Source organism: Ornithodoros turicata, chromosome 1 (genome assembly GCF_037126465.1).
Source record: "Ornithodoros turicata isolate Travis chromosome 1, ASM3712646v1, whole genome shotgun sequence".
NCBI classification, from domain to species: Eukaryota; Metazoa; Arthropoda; class Arachnida; order Ixodida; family Argasidae; genus Ornithodoros; species Ornithodoros turicata.
In genome coordinates, this window is record NC_088201.1 from 146,866,412 (window position 1) to 146,881,473 (window position 15,062).

Here is a 15,062-nt window from a genome sequence, read left to right on the forward strand (position 1 = left end):
GCCCAGTTATTTTTGTGTTATTAGCTTGAGAATCACACATAGTAGGCGAAAATTGCCAATGTTGCATCTCAGTTTTCTCAAAAATGCCGTCTTCGATTTCCTTGATTATTTTTCAAAAGGTGGCGTCATGTCTCTACTTTAGACGCCAAGTGACACAATATTTTATTTTTGCCTGAGAGACGCCCAGCGATTTTTTTTGTCAGGCAGGGTGCACGAGGCTGCGGCCTTGCGCGCCCCACCCACGAGCACGCGACTTTCAACCTCTTCTTTGCTACAGGTGTCCCGCTGACGGAAAAATCAATGACCACATTGCATGAGCTTGTTGTAGTGTCCCTAGAGCATCACTTTACGTTTACCCAATGGCCTCCCAGTTCCGTCAGGGCTGACTTCAAGTATTATCAACCCTTGATCTGGTTTCAAAGTTAACCATGCACCATTGGTGTGCATAGTACGCCAAAATGGCTAAATAATTTATCGCATAAGTTCTCTGTTACTGTAATTGTGATGTACTTTTGTAAAGTACTTTTGACAGCCCGGCAAATTGAAACTGGCTTCAGTGTACACTACAAATGCATCGTAACATTTAATTGAAATATAATATAAGAGCAGAAGCAACATATTGTCACAACTCAAACTATATCTTTCTTTTTATTGTCCAGGGATTTAGGAAACAGAGTAGGACTTCCTGTCCTCTGATGTTTTGACGTACTTGATAGAGTTGTAAAACCTGCAACAAAATAAACAAGAGACGTATAAACAGTCTCGTCTTTCCCTTTTGAATTTAACAAGCTAGTTATATTTTACCATTTGTTCACTTTTGTATTCTCTGTTAGTGAAAGGATTACAGGAACAATAATGCTGCAGATCGAACAATGACCCGTCACCTTGATGAAGATCAGAATATTTCTTCAGGCATGCTAAGTGAGACAAAAGAAATGTACAATGAAGGTTGTACAAAAACACCAGATCTCTGTCGATTAAAACTTTATATATGTAGATGTTACCACATCGTGTAGTTTCCATCCAAAAGTAGGACTAAGCAAGGTTGTTTGGTAGGCTGTTGGCATGTCGATGTGCTATACCGTTACAGCACATCAATATAGATGAGGGGCAAAGACAGTAGACAGCGTGATGGCTCTCAAACTCAAGTGAAGATTTATTCAACAGAACAAGAAACCGAAAGCATGAGTATAGAGAAAGGCAGTACCCCATTAATCTCTGAGAAGGTAGGATCGGAAGAGCAATAAACAATGACAGTTGCGTCCGAGATAGGGGAACTCTGCAAATTTAGGACCAATATGATGTGGTAACCTTGCGTGGCTCACTGCAGCTCTGACACACATTGAACAATTCCAGTAGTGGGACTTCAAAGACAACGGACGTTTGCTGTTTCACTGGGCATTCAAGTGTAGAGGATGCATCTCTAGAAAATTAATTAGCGTTTCTTAGTCATAAAGTCACAACTACATCTCAACAGGAAGTATTCTTGTACCCTTCAAACAAGCTAGTAGTTCTCACCAGTTTCTTCTCCCCTTGTTGACGACATACGAATGTTCTGCACCTGTCCAAAGACTAAAAAAAATGTCACAAAGTCTGGAACACGTAACAAATCTAGTGCTTCCATCTGTGGACTTTGCATACCTGTTTTCAGCTACTTCTGTCATGTCAATGCCTGGATCATACACACACGCGAAACAGTTTTGCGCCACTTCAACACTGGAAGGTCCCTAAAATTAAATTTTTTGATGTTGACAATGTTGAGTACGGGACAAGTAGGATAACATAAGTTAAATGGAATATGTCGTCGCTATATTAGAGTTTATACATGTGTGACGCCTGTACATACCTAAGACGTTGTGTTGAACTCGTCACCTCGGTGAAGCAAACTCACTGGTTACTGAACGGCAGTTTCCTTCGGACGTCTTCGCAATTCGCCTTCTACGGCATCTTCTTAGTCATCGGCAGCAAAATGAGCTCAGCATACACGACACGACTGCTACATCTAATAACCGAGTGTTTCGAAACACATTTGTTTTCGCGCACTCTCCTCTTGAATCTTGTGGTAGAAAACGCCCGCTGCCGATGGTGAACGAACATGATTTTTGCATCCCCGAAAATCAAAACTACACCAGGCATATTTAGGCCTCTCGAATAATTGACACAACAACCACGAACATGTCATTCACTTCTCTTCGCGCGACCAACACGACCCACCCACGACGTAAACAATAAACGCGATAACACAGACGGCCTTGCAGATGGCGCGGCGGATCGTAGCTCGTAGCGGCGAAGTTGCTCAATGCTTTATTAACGTAAAAGCTATGGAAGTGAGCGTCATTTTTAAAATGGTATTTAGCTGTAAGCTAATGTGCGTCAGCTTTGTTCTCTACAAAATTAACTCTCACGTGGTAAGGGTTGACCAATCCCTGGGAGCCCTGGACCTGAAACCCAAGTTGCTCTTTTTCGCCGTTCGCTGGCAGCACCGTCCATGTTCCGGCAATCTTCAAAATATTGATACGTAAAAAATATGCGGAATTGAGAAGTAATGCTTTCTGTATCTTATCAAACAACGATGTTGTGCACGACAGTGGGCAAAAATATGGGGGTTATTTTTCACTTTTCGGTCCCTTTAATCTTGCAGCCTCTGAGCTAAAGCTGTTCTATGATATCCCCTGGGTCTTGCCTCCAAGGAGTACGAGGCATCAGGTTCCTCTGTAGGTTTGTTTCCTGTGGCTGGCCCCTGCACAGGTGAGCCTCTAAGGCCTCCCGAGTCACATCTCTTACTAACGGCTGTATCGAATGATATCTCCCCAAGCCTCATGTCATGCAACCTTAACCTTGGATAGCTGTACATGTGATCCTAATTTTAATCTTGCAGACTCCGAGCTCTAGCTCCTCCGTGACATCCCCTGGGTCCTGTCTCCGACAGGGAGTCCGATGCCCTCAGGCTCCTCCCCGAGTTCCTTACTCGTGGTTGGTTCCTCCACAGGACAGCTTCTAAGGTTTCACCTCTTCCTCGCGGCAGTGTTCAAATGCTATCTCCCCTAGCTTCTTTCTTCTCCTAAGCTTTCACCTTGGTGAGCTGTATGTGTAAGTCCAATTTTAATCTTGCAGCCTCTGAGCTCCACCTGCTCCATGATATCCCCTCAGTTCAGCCTCGAGGGAGTACGAAGCCTTCAGGCTCCTTGGTGGGACAGTTTCCTTGGGCCGTCCTTTCATGAAGTGAGCCTCTAAGGCCTCTTGCGTCGTACCTCTTTCTAACGGCTATCTTCGAATGCTATTCTCCCATGCCCTACATATTGTCATGCAAACCTCACCTTGGCAATCTGTATATGTCATCCTAATTTTAATCTTGCAGCCTCCAAGGTCCAGCGTCTTCGTGAGAGCCCCTCAGTCCAGGGTCCAGGGAGTCCGCCGCCCTCAGGCTACTCCCTGGGTCTGTTCCCCGAGCCTGGCTACTCTGCAGGTTAGCTTCTCTGCTTCTCTCTGGTTCTAAAGCCTCCTGCATCGCAACTCTTCCTAGCAGCTGCGTTCAAATGTCATATCCCCTAGCCTCTTTCTCGTCATGCAACTTTCACTTTGGAGACGTGTGTGTGATCCTAATTTTAATCTTGCAGACTCCGAGCTCCAGCTGCTCCATGCCTCTGTTCTGACTCCAGGGAGTCCGACAACCTGAGGCTCCTCCCTTGGTGTGTATCCCGTGGTTGACCTCTCCACAGATTAGCTTGTAAGGTCCGCCATGGTGTACCTCTTCCTTGTGGCAGCCTTCGCATTCTGCCTCCCTAGCCTCCTTCTGGTTATGAAACTTTGACATTGGCGAGCTGTATGTCTCATCCTAATTTTGATTTCCAGCCTCCGAGCTGCAGCTGTTCCATGATACCCCCTCAGCCCTGCGTCCAGGGACTGCGAAGCCCTCATGCTCTTACATTGGTCTGTTTCCTGTGGCCAGCCCCTCACATGTGAACTTCTAAGGCTTCCTGTGTCACACCTTCTTCTCACGGCTGCGTTCAGTTGCTACATGCCATAGCCTCTTTTTGTCATGTAACTTTCACTATATTTCAGCTGTATTTTGTATCATAATTTTAATGTTGCAGACCTCGAGCTCCAGCTCTTTCATGGCAGCCCCTCAGTCCTGGCTCCAGGGAGTTGGGTGGCCGCAGACTTCTCCCTGGCCCTGTTTCCTGTGGGTGGCCCCTCCACAGGTGAGCCTCTAGGGCCACCTGCATTGCACCTCTTCCTTGCAGTTGCGTTCAGATCTTATCTCCCACAGCCTCTTTCTTGTCATGTTTGGAGAGCTGTATTGTCATCCTAATTTTAATTTTGCAGCCTCCGAGCCTCCATGATATCTCCTGGGTCCTAGCTTTAGGGAATACAGAACCTTTAGGCTCCTTGTGTTCAGGCCTCAGGCTCCTGTTTCCCATTGCTGGCCCCTCTAAAGGTAAGCCTCTAAGGCCTCCTTGGTCGCACCTCCTCCTCACAGCTAGTTAGAATGATATCTGCCATGTCCTTTTTATTGTCTTGCAACTTTCATCTTGGAGAGCTGTACACGTTGTCGTGCTGGGCGCTCGAAAGAACCATCTAGCTCGTCTGATAACCAGAACACAAGTGACCTTTATTCTCATGCCAAACCACACAGCCAAAAAGCCCCACATATAGATGGCATGCCTAATAATTACACAAGACACACCCTGTCATGCAGATGGTGCTTAACCAATCACTACATCTCTCTTCAAACGGGATTGGAGTTGCAAAACTAGTCTGGCTTCACATGTCGGCCAACTCGAGTCTGTGTTATTGGTGGATCGTGTGTCTCACTCAATGTTGAGGGTGCTGACTCTGCCGTGGAAGTCTACTCCGACACTGCTGAATCTTCTGAGTAGGCCATGTGATGACCCGGCCTTAAGAGTGTTGAGGTAGTTCAGGCAGATTCTCCTTGTCATTGTGATGATCCGGGAGTCGACAATGTTGTATACTGCCTATTGGAATCACCATTAGACTCCTGGAAGTTTCAATCTAGAAGGGCATCGAATGGTACCAGGTGTATACAATTTCACTGGATGATGCCTGTCTGAGTCTCGGTGACGTATGTGTACGGTGTTTTTGCCGGACTCAATACTTTTTCTTTGCAGGGGATGTCCTGCACCCTCACACCTTCCCCGTGGTGTTGTGGGCAAGGTACAGTGTCGCGTGTGTAATGTTGTAGTCTTTACGCTGTTGGGCGCGAGCAGCAGTGTCTCTTTTCCGGCAATCGTGTGTCGATGGCCATTTTTGACAACTTCATTTAAAGGCGACAACCCATGGGCGGTTGTGATGGACTGAATCTGCTTACCTCAGGAGTGTCTCGGTAAGCGAGAAGTACTAAGTGCGGGCCCCTTGACTTGAAGAAGATTCTTTGATCGTCCGCACCATACGTTCGGCGTCGCCGTTTGGTTGAGGGTATGCGGGACTGCTGGTGATGTGGGGAAAGCCATGTTACTGAGCAAACTCTGCGAACAACCAGGACGGGAATCGCATACCGTTGTCACAAACGAGCACATCAGGAGTCCCAAACCTAGCGAATGTGCTCTTGATGGCTTCTACAACAGTCGGTGCCATCGTCGTCGTTATCCTGAGAACTTCCGGGAAACGAGAGTACAGTCAAACTCCTTTATAGCGAACACCTTTTTAACGAAAATACCATTACAGCAATTTTTTTTGCGCTCCCGCTGGAGCCCTATAGGTCCAATAATGGACATCCTTTTTAACGAGAATACCTTTACTGCAAATCTTTTTTGCTGTCCCCTGAGTTCCGTTGTAAAGGAGTTTGACTGTAGTAGTCTACTATCTGGACGTAATGTACCTTCCAGCTTGAGCAAGTCAGACGCCACATGCTGCCATGGAGAACTTGGAGTAGGAGTATTGATAGAGCCTGAAGTTTTCAGGAAATATTTATTTCTAAATTCAGGGTCTGAAAATCGTGTAAATAAACGTGTGCTCTAAATACAAGTGAATGTGGGTGGAAAAACTTCCAGTATGCTAAATTCGAAGAGAAATCAGGCTCCGTTACTCAAACTAACTGTACTGGTTAGGTACACCAACGATGATGTGACTACATTTGCTGTAAAACAAGTTGGGGTGCGTTCATGCAGATGTTTCAGTGAGGGTAATTTGCAAGGTAAAAATCGTTTTTTACTCTAACGAGTCCATGGGGTGCAAATTTGGCGAAGAATCTCGTTCAACCCTAAAACATAAGGCTCTAAGTACTGAAGAGGGGCTCGTGACCCTGGACTCTGTGCACATCTCTCTCACAGCTAGTAGCGAGTTGCTCGATCTACATCTACCGATTCCTTAATGGCCCTCATGAATGAGCTCGTGAGCATTTACTGTCGCATGATGCTCAGAACTATTATTCTTCGGCCGTTAAGCGGCATTACCATCGCACACAGTAATGTTGCCCCGTTCCTTCCAGAATTCTTTCAGATGGAGAGATAGCTTTGTGTCTTTCTCGGGCCATCATGTCTGGCAGGAGCGAAACAGACTGGAACATATTCCGTCTTCAACCTGGTGTGTCCAAAGGTTCTCTAGTGTGGTCAAGGTCATTTCCCTGGTTGGTAACACTACTTGGCCCACAAACAGCTCAACGGAATGTGCACGTCGGTTGTGAAAGTCTTGGTCGCGACTCTAGAGTGGTGCCCTCGAAAAGGCGTCGGCGGTTGCCAGCAATTTACCAGGGACGTAGTGGACCTTGAACTGGTAGCACATCAAACAAACCCTGAAACGTTGAATACGGGGTGGGATTCTGTCAAGCTCCGTAGACCCCAGCAAGACGGCTAGAGGACAATGATCAGTCTCAACTCTAAATTCGATGCCTATGACGAGCTCGTCATATCTTTCTGGTCTCTAGCTGGTCTTTCGATAGCCCAAGTGGAACAGAGGGTTTCATTTTCCATTTGGCTAGAGCGACCTTCCATGGCAGTGAGAGACCTAGATGCATAAACGCTAACCCGCCACCCTTCAGACGGTTAATCTTGAAGCTGTACCGCTCGTAGGCTGCAAGAGCTTGCATCGGCCGAGGTTAAAGTGTGGTAGGAAGTGTGGTATTTTGCCATTTTTGACTTAAGAGCTGAGTAGGCTCTTGAGTTTGTTGAAAGCAGCTTGCTGGTGAGGGCCCGACACCCAGGCGTTTTTCTTTTGTAAGAGACCTCTAATGGGTGCTGTTAGGTCGGAAAGGTGAGGGATGGAACGCTCTACGTGATTTGCCATTCCCAGCAGGCGCCGTACTCTGCTGATATCCCCGTGGGCCGCCAAGCTCGCTAATGCTGCAGTTTCGTCTGGATCCGGACGTATTCTCCGCTCGCCCACGCCGCCGCCAGGGAACATGACTTGAGACACACAGATGCATTTCTCCTTATTGAGCTTACGCCTGCCTGCTCAAGGCGCGACAGAACTTGTTGAAGGTGCCGATCATGTTCGTCCTGAAAAGCTCCAAATACAAGGATGTCATCGATCATACTGACCGCTTCATCCAGCCATTCCAGCACACTCCTCATCCGACGCTCGAAGAACTCCAGTGCTGAGCATATGCCGAAAGGGAGCCTTTTAAAGCAATACCTTCCCATAGGGTTTATGAAGGTCGTAAGCTCTTGGCTTGCTTCTGTTCACTTAACTGGATGAAAACCTGCTGTAGCATCAAGTTTCGAGAAGAGCGATAACATATAACTGCAGGCGGATAACATACTGCTCCATCTGTCCAAGGCTGTCGAAGAGCTTTTCTGTCAAAGCTGCCTTTGATTCCAACAGCCTGTTGACAAAGTGTATGATGCCGAGTTCTTGGATGCCTGGGAAGCCGAAAAGAGGTGGGCCTTGTACCGGCATAGCATACACCGTTTGCTGTGCTGCTTTCCAGAGGAGGGTCGCTCGAAACGTACTGCATACTTTTAATGAGCAGTTCCCTGGACAGTTCCGTGAGTGCTCCCTCGAGCTTCTGAAGACGTTTCGATATTCCCAGAAATGTACTTTTGACTACAGTGACCTCCGCTCCCAAGTCTATCTTGAAATTTATGTCATATCCATTGATATTCACTCTCGTAAATTCTGCTCGGGCACTTGAGGCAATTAAGTGAAGATGCAAAGAGCCTGTGGTTTTCCGTTCACATACCTTTTCAAACTGCACTATCTTTTTGCACGAGTTGCAACTTGTTTGCTTTGCCGGGAAATCAGTACGTGTGTCACTGGACCGTCCGCAGTACCTGCAGTTTTTCTCTGTCCTGATGGTTTGTGTCTTGAATGCGGCCTTCGCAAAACAACGGGATGAACTTTGGACACTCCGCGGCTAAGTTGACTGCTTGGAAACTTTGGCTTCCGCAATAACTTGAGCAGGAATACGATCCCTCTGCTGAACTCCGTCACGGGCTTTAACAGTGGGTTCGTGAATTCGAGAGACAGCTTGTGTGTGCGACACAATTTGTACACCAGAACAGTATCCAAGAGCCCGACAGCAAACCTGTCACGGACCATGCTTTCTTCGACGTCAGCCGATGCATAGTTTCATTTCTTAAGCAGTGTTCGAAGTGCCATGTACAAAGCATCCAAAGTCTCAGCCGCTTCTTGCATGCGCCGGTAGAATCGAACGTGTTCGTAGACCCCATTGGCTAGAGGAATGAAGTGATTGATCAGCTTCTTCTTCACCGCCTCCAACAAGCACCAATCTTCTGTCGTTAAGGCCAAGGTGTCGAAGACCTGAAGAGCTTCTTGGTGAACCCACGGAGTACAAGAGCATCCTGACTTCCACGTTCCCTGGCACTTGGAACAGGCCGGACAGAAAGCGGTATTCATCACATTGGAATAGCCATTCTTTCCACGAGCTAGGGACCGAGAAGTAGAACCGTGGAAGGGCTTGAAGACCCGAGCCACCGGAGTTCCATGAAGGCTTCATGTTTTCACTTGACATAGTGGGCCTCAAAGAATGTATCCCACTTGTGACACCATGTCGCGCACGTGAAGGAACCGTCTAGCTGGTGTGATACTAGAGCATAAGTGACCTTTATTCTCGTGCCAAACTGCACAACCAAAAAATCCAGTGAGCTCGAGCTCAGGTCTTGCGGCACAGCTGCATATCGACAGCATGTCTAATAACTACAGGTGTGCGAATATTCGAGTTCTCGAATTCGAATCGAATATCAATCGGGGGAAATATTCAATTTGCGAATCGAATGTCCAATATTCGATTTTTCGAACATTCGACTATTCCATGAAAATGAACGACACAACCCGAAAATGGGCCTCACCATGAGGTGAAGCCTGCTTTACGAAATTGCCCTTTCTGCAGGACCAACACAGGTGGGACGTTGTTTTGTTTAAGATAACATTCCAAACTTAGTTTTGTAGAGATCGTTTGTGGAAGGGGTGGCGCCCCTCCAACGTGCAGTTTAGCGGTGCCAACGGGGGACTTTGATTTGATGTTTGTGAGGTTGCCTTTAAAAGGTACTTATTCAGGACTCCTGAATAATGACTACAGCCCAGGACCATGAAGGGTGTTTTAAAGATGTCCTTTATGTCTAAAATTTCAGCAGTGCAACTTCCTCGAGTAAGAGCCAATAAACTAAAGGGTGCAGGATGCCAATTCGTTTCGTTTCACAAATGGCCAGTGTGTGTCTGAAACAACTACGGCCTCATCCATATGACATGCTACTGCCTGACATAAAATTTTGAAATGAAGGTAACCACTCCAGTACTCCGTAAGTACTCAGTAAGTAAAATTAAAGAGTAGGGGCTTTAAACAGAAGAATTGCATGTCTCTCTTGTGACAGTTAATGCCAGAAAAATTACACTAATGCCATGGGCCACAAAATGGAAACTTTTAGTGCGAAAGTCACATAGTGTAAATTTTGCACAAATATTCGATATTCGATTTGGTATTCAGATTTTTTTTCCCCATTCGATTCGATACGACTTAAAATATTCCGATTCACACACCCCTACTAATTACACAAGATACGCCTGCTGTCATACAGATGGCGCTTCACACATCACTATGCATGCCATCCTAATTTTAATCTTGCAGTCTCCCAGCTTCAGCTTCTCTGTGACAGCCCCATAGTCCTCGTCCCAGGCCGTTAGCACCCCCGCGCTTCTCCCTGGGTTTGTTTCTTGTGGCTGGCCCGTCCACAGGTCAGCTTCTAAGGCGTCCTGGGTCTCACCACTTCCTCGCAGCTGTGTTTGACTGCTATCTCCTTTAGCATCCTGCTTGCCATGAAACTTTGAACCTTGGAGAGCTGTATGTATGATCCTAATTTTAACCTTGCAGACTACGAGCTCCATCTCCTCCATGACATCTCCTGGATCCTGGCTCCAGGGTGTCCGATGTTCTCAAGCTCCTCCCTGGGCCCTTCCTCTTGGCAGGCCCCTCCACAGGACAGCTTCTAAGGCTCTTCCTTGCGGCAGCTATATTTTTCTAGCCTTTTTCTTCTGGTGCAACTTTCAGATTGGTAAGCTCTATGTGTTTTTCTAATCTTAGTCTTGTAGCCTCTGAGCTCCAGCTGCTCCATGATGTCCCTTCAGTCCTGCCTCCAGGCAGTATGAAGCCTTCAGGCTCCTGCGTGGGACAGTGTCCTCTGTCTGGCCATTCTAGAAGTGAGCCTCTAAGGCGTCCTGCGTCGCACCTGTTGCTCAGGGCTGCGTTCAGATGCTATCTCCCCTAGCCTCTTTCTTGTTATGCAACTTTCACCTTGGCGAGCTGTATATGTCTGTATGTGTTATCCCAATCTTAATCTTGCAGCCTCTGAGCTCCAGCTCCTCTGTGATAGCCCACGGTCCTGGGTCCAGGGCATCAGACGCCCTCAGGCTTCTTCCTAGGTTTGTTTCTAGCGGCTGAACGCTCTGCAGGTCAGCTTCTAGGGCCTCACCTCTTCCTCACGGTTATGTCAGAATGCTATCTCCCCTGCCCTCTTTATTGTCTTGCAACATTCACCTTGGAGAGCTGTACATATTGTCATTCTCGGCTCTCGAAAGAACGGTCTACCTTGTCTGACAACCAGAACACCTTTGTGTTAAAAGTTATGTAAGTAACGTTCTATGGTATTTCCAGGTATTTCCATGACCCTGCCTTGGCATGTTGTGGTACCGACAGCAAGACTTGTACTAACTTCTGTCATATTGCTACTTGGCCACGCATAGAGATGATGTTTTGCGGTTTGCAAGCAAGTGTTCAGTGTTTCAGAAGCCGAAACCAAGGGGTGGAGAACCACCAGGATTCCCGCAACTGATTTGCAGTCGGGAGCGTTCGCAGATAGTCGCAAGTGACGTAGTTGGGCCCACCCAGAAGTCCCGGTAGTAACCGACATCTGTTAGTCATTAAAGATCACTTCACAAAGTGGGTCCAGCTCTATCCCCAGCTCAAGTTCGTGTCAGTTCTGACCTGGGACCGACTGCTGGATGGCTCTCCTCAGTTTGGATTCCCGGACCAGCTTATCACGGATAACGCCTTGTACTGCACATGTAAGGTGTTTGTCGATACCTGCTCAGGATTGAGTATCTGACATAAGCCACGCACCCTCTCTATCACCCCCGCGCAAACATATATGTGACATAACACACTACATAACACATACTACCTGAGTACTACCTCAGTAACATACTCGATCAGTTATAACTGAGGTAGGTGTCAACGTTTTCTAGTTGTGGATTCAATACATATGTATGGACATTATTTAAATGATATTGGAAACACTAACACCATCAGACGACCGTCAATGACCCAGTCTCCGTTAACAATTCTCGGAATTGCAGAAAAAGCATTGTGTCATGATGCCATAGCTGATCCCCACTGCGCTGCACTGCACTGTTCATTATGCACATTTTCACGACCCTGGATGAAGGACACACCATTTCCATGCTCATAAAGTATTTGCCATAAACACACGTTAAGTGTTGATGAGTACTCACAGCAGTTTAGGTTTTTACTGTAACAAAATGTATCACAGCTCTTATTTCACAGTCGGACATGATAGGAAATAGTGCACTCATGTTTGAATGCTGCGTCTTGACACAGAAGTGAACGTTACTGCATTAACCATTGCCTGTGGTGCCGAAGTATCACACCAAATTACCCCAACCCTTGAGTTCCTCCTGATGCTATTTCTTTTGAGGAACAAAAATGGGGAAGCTGGCTTATTAGGTGACCCTCATTATTTCACTCCACTTTCTCCCTTTGCCTACATATTTCAGTTTCCTTATGGTGACTCTAGTGGATACCTTATTGAACATGGAAGACTTGAGTAATACCTTTATGCAATACTATTTCATAGTCTGCCGTCAATTAATTCTGTTTCCTGCAGGTATTTGGTGCAATTGAACTTCAGGCCATCTACACAACCTCTAAAATTAGATGTCTATTTTCAAAAGTCTGCCAGGCGTCTTGTAGGTCGCCATTTTGTTACATATAAATAATGGCAAGAATTATAGATGTCTATTAAATGTCTACATTTAGGCTGATCCCTAAAGTCTTAGGTTAGAACAGGTTGGGATGGCTATCATGTGCTGCCAGTGTGGCTACTGCAGAACACAACGGTTGTAATCGGGTGCTACAAACACCAGGAAGTACTACGGCGACACCACATAACGAGCTGAAACTGCATCGCAGTTAAGGGAGTTCCTTAAAAGTAACAACTGTCAGAGGCGGGCGCTGCAGCTGACGTTTTCCGACATCATAAAATGAAAACAACATGTACCGCGTGCGAGAGCCGCGGCTTTGACAAGGACGATTGCTGATAGAGTAGTGCTTGCATCCTTGCAGCATTGTTGAAGAGGAAGGATTCCAGGGCCTTATGAAAGATGCTGTTCCAGGCTATGAATTGCCATCCAGGACGTCGTTCAAGAAGGGTCGTGCAGTGTCTCTACCGTGACACAAGAGAGCAAGTTGAGGGCAAGTTGAAGAAGGCATGTGATTATGAGACCAGCGCAGTAGCATTAACGGCCGACATGTCGACGTTGCGAGCGAACCACAGTTTTCTAAATTTGACATGTCATTTTCTACCATCTTCCTTCAAGTTGAAAATGATGCTGCTGAGAGAGCCACACTGCCTCAAACACAGCAACCACACTTGATGAACTTTACAGAGGGTGGAGCGTACCAGAAACTGTAACAGTGTACATTGTTACTGACAGAGTGTCGAACCGAAATGTTTATCGGTTTGGTTCAGGTTCACGGACATTCGCGGATAAAGGTTCCATTCCGGTACAGCTCAAGCTTACATTTTTATCGGTTCAAACTGGTTCGAATTAACATAAACCAGTTAGTAAACCGGTTTGATGCACTTCAGTTGCCCAAGTCAATTCATTAGTATACCACAAACCTCACAAACACAAGTTGGAATGAATACAGCTTTTATTTCTAATCTTTCTTAAAGCTTATGAACAATTTCAAAGTTTTGAATACAGGCAATGCAACAAGCCGTAAAATCTATTTGTTGACTTATGACTAGTTTGGGAATGAGTGCAACAGCATGACATTTTCGAGTATGTCTGGGCTCATTAGCCCCTTTGGGGTGAGATACTGATGTCCCAGTAAACCACCGATGTCCCAAGGACGTCTACATGATGTTACCCTCAGGACGATGAAGACATCCTGAGGACATCCTGAAACATAATTTTGACATACTTGGGACGTACTCAGAACTGCCAAAATAACATCCGCGCACGTCCCAAGGAAGTCCATAGTACGTCAATGACGACCTTTTACGGACCTCTAGTGGACCTTTTTCCCGTGCCTTAGCCAGGCTTACTGGCGTTCTCTGAACATTACATCAACACCGCACAGCAGTGCGTATCAGTGGCACAAACAAGCAACAATAGATCAAACACTTTATTTCGTATGAAACTGAGCGTCATAGCATCGTATTACCTCACCAGGTATTATATCACAGCGTAACATGACCAGCATTTTTTTTCGCATTATTATTGAGAACTTCCATGTCTTTGAAAACATGATGTCCATAAACACACACAGCATCGGTCCACAAGGGGAAAAACTTAAAGGTATATGCCCGCAATGTCCGAAGTGCGACGCTGAAACATATGTTGAAGCACTGGCATAACCGACGACCATGCTGCACTGTGTTTCGTACAACTGGAGATTTGCGATGTGTCCAGCTTGCCTTTCGTGCGCAAAAATTAACGCTATCCAACTTCGGCTATATTCACTTTTCGCCACGGACTCCCTTCCCTGCCGCGTCATGTGAGCTTCACTTGCCAGAAATGTAATTTCAAAAACACTGCTACAGCAAAATGTCACTGTGAAGTACGCATCGACGTATACGCATACCTTTAGACACAGCGCCTATGGTTGCAGTCTGCAGTAGCCTAGCATTCTCCCTATCAACAGCCCTATTGCCTGCGAAGACGGGAAACGCATGGATAACCACGTAGTAGGAACGTGAATGCCTCGCACATTCACTACGTACCTTCAAAACGGGTAAACTCTTGAAAATGACGCGGGCGACGCCACTTGGAGATCCATAATTTACATTCATCCGCTACGACGTTTCCACACATCTGTAAAAGAGTCAACAAGGTGCGACACATTGTACTTCCCTGCAAATTCTTTATTAAAATCACTCAGCATTTTTTACATACAGTGGCACAGCCGTAAAGGCTTGTGCTGCCGTGGAGCACATGACGAAGTTGCACGGGTGAAGCGTATGCCCAATCTGTTTCGCAGTAAACACAAGTCACTGAAGAGCTCTGAAACGCACTTTAGCGTAACTTACCTGATGTCTTTCAACATTTCTGTGACCTTCCCACGTCGTGAGTGTGCTGTCCCAACCGCGTTGTTCACCGCAATGAATACGTCGAAAGTATCTGAAATTCATAGATTAGACATTAGTAACGGGGCCACTGACGATGTTGCATCTTCACCCTGAAAAGTGCTGGTAGGGTCACGAGTACACTTAGCTGAAAGATAAAGCATAGGGTAATAGGAATCAAAAGGGTAATAATCACACTGCTAGCATAAAGTAATAGAACCCACACGCTAGGAATGATACCAAACAAAAGTTGCACGAATCGTACAAACATAGAACTAACCT

General features: G+C 46.3%; 2 long non-coding RNA genes across 2 annotated transcripts; one reads left to right on the top strand and one right to left on the bottom strand.

Annotated features, from left to right (window-relative positions):
* Positions 1-3,169: 3,169 nt before the first annotated feature.
* Positions 3,170-3,631, top strand: LOC135370627 (uncharacterized). The gene is made up of 3 exons (XR_010415402.1): positions 3,170-3,222; positions 3,359-3,466; positions 3,618-3,631. It is a non-coding gene; the product is annotated as an uncharacterized LOC135370627 (long non-coding RNA).
* Positions 3,632-14,500: 10,869 nt separating this feature from the next.
* On the bottom strand, positions 14,501-14,885 carry LOC135370632 (uncharacterized). The gene is made up of 3 exons (XR_010415403.1): positions 14,745-14,885; positions 14,611-14,684; positions 14,501-14,529 (listed from the first exon to the last, which is right to left on the bottom strand). It is a non-coding gene; the product is annotated as an uncharacterized LOC135370632 (long non-coding RNA).
* Positions 14,886-15,062: the final 177 nt, after the last annotated feature.